We start from the raw sequence: 2,401 nt of genomic DNA, 5'->3' as shown, positions 1-2,401 counted from the left end.
GACATCAAACCCATAGAAAGTTCTATGTTTCGCCGGAATTCAGACTTTGACCTACTTATATGGTGTTGGCTTTTTTCCCTTCCTTACCTCTCTATCACGAAAAATCTCCACTATCCTCCAAAAATTGGTATGAAATATCGTTGCTTGGCAAATTTTGGTGAAAATGAAGAGGAAAAATGGAAAAAGAAAGGTTAACACTGAAAAAAATGGTCAATGGTCTGAATTCGACCAATGGCAATTCTTTCTTCCTTTCAAGTTTTGTGTTTTATAAGATGGTTTTTTACATCATTTTTATTAGTTAGTGTTCTCAAAAAAAAAAAAATTATTATTCTATAAGATAGTTTTTTTTTTTAAATTCCAAAATAAAAAAATTGTCATGGATGAAAGAGACTAATGTCGGTCAAGGATGAGTAAGGTTTTATATATATATATATATATATATATATATATATATATAATATATATATATATATATATATATATATATATATAAAGTGAGTAGTTATTCATAAAATTGAGACGATAATAAAAAAAGGGTAATTTTCTACAACACATCCATAAGTGAGGCTCCAATTCTAGGTGATATCTCTTAACTCAAAATAATAAAACACGTCAGGTAGTTTTTTACAATTACTCTCAACAACACTCATTAATTAGCCCTTTTTGTTTAATATTCTTTTTAGGAAAAATTAATAGGAACAGTCCCAACTTTGAACGTTTCGCCATTTTCAGTCCCAACTAAAGATTAATTATGAGCGTTCCCAACTATATATTACTTATTACCTGTTTAACAGGTTAATTTTTTTAAAATTCCTTAATCCTTTTTCCTTTTTCCTTTTTCTCTCTCCTATATTCTTCCTCCCCTGCTACCCCTCCTCCTCCCCCCCCCTACCAAGCCACCTCCAAAATCCCATCCCCCCTCCCCTACCACTCCCCACCCCCTGCAAGTATGATAGGTAATTAATCTGTTTTTTGTTGATAAATCAATCTTTCTATAGAGAGTTAAATACTAGAGGCAACAACTGTTAAAAGTGAAAATAAGAAATCATTGTCCACAATTTTTTATGCCTCGTAATTGTGTGCTTAAGGTTCTTTGTGAACTTCACTAGCTTCTATGTACATGCTTATATTTTTTTTATACCTTTCTCTTTTGATTCTCTGATTCCATATTTGACTTTTTCCTTCTTCCATGTAAACAAATTGGTATTCACTATAAGAATAATATCTTTTACATGACTCTAGTTGTTCTCATCCCTCTGGTAAGCATTTGTTACGGAACAACACAACATACATCGCAAAACACAGATGAAGAAGAGGGTAATGGCGCTGGTGGTGGTTTTTCGGTGAAGCACTTGTCAATGAAGTTTTAGTGTGGGCTTAGTGGCAGGGAGGGGAGGAGGAGGAATTGGCCGGGAAGGAGGAGAGAGAAATAGGAGGAAGAAGAAACAAGTTGTGGCGGAAAAAAAAACCGTATTACCTGTTGTAGCTTGTCAGTAACATGCTGGGACCAATTTCCGCAAAAATAATATATAGTTGGGACCGCTCAGAAATAATCTTTAGTTGGGATTAAAAATGACGGAACGTCCATAATCGGGACTGTTCCTATCAATTTTTCCTTCTTTTTATGGGTAATTTAATGTATGATCACTTCAATAGAAGATGCCTAATGGTATACAAATACTAAACAATAAAACGATATATATATAATTTAATATTTATATTTGTAGATGCCTTCAGCCTTCTAATCCATTCGCGTCAATGGACAACTCTAAAATTCTCGTACATGTTGGAAAATTACAAATATACTTCCTCCATTTCATAATACTTGCTACACTTTCCGTTGTGGGAAGTTTCGCATTACTTGTTATACTTCCTTTTTGAACAATAAACTCATTCTATTTCTCTCCTCTCACATGAGTACCTTTTCTTTTTGACTCTCTACCTCTTTTTTCTTCAAAAATTACCTATGAGTCTTTGAATTGAGAAGTGTAGCAAGTAATATGAAACGAAAGAAGTAGTTTCTACACGTCTTTAACATGCCACCTGAAGTTCAAACATTTAAAGGATTATCCATTGATCCGTGTTATCTTACAACTTCTCTCAAAATTTGATAGTATAAATGATACTATAAGAAGAAATCCATTATTTGAAAAAATAAAACTAGTATTCAATTTCTCACATGATGGTCATTTATGTTGTACGCTGCCTTATAATTCATTGGTTGAACAATACTGTCATTTTATAATCTGACATAACGACAAATGTAAAAACAGAAAAAAGAAAAATGCTATACATTATACACCAGTGAGTAAAGAACCCAAAAAAAAAAGGTGTTACAGACAAAGAATATATAATCATATGCTACACAACATATCAACATTATTTAATTTGGCAAGCAGAG

The sequence above is a fragment of the Beta vulgaris genome, chromosome 7 (assembly GCF_026745355.1).
Source record: "Beta vulgaris subsp. vulgaris cultivar EL10 chromosome 7, EL10.2, whole genome shotgun sequence".
NCBI classification, from domain to species: Eukaryota; Viridiplantae; Streptophyta; class Magnoliopsida; order Caryophyllales; family Amaranthaceae; genus Beta; species Beta vulgaris.
This window is presented reverse-complemented; position numbering follows the sequence as displayed.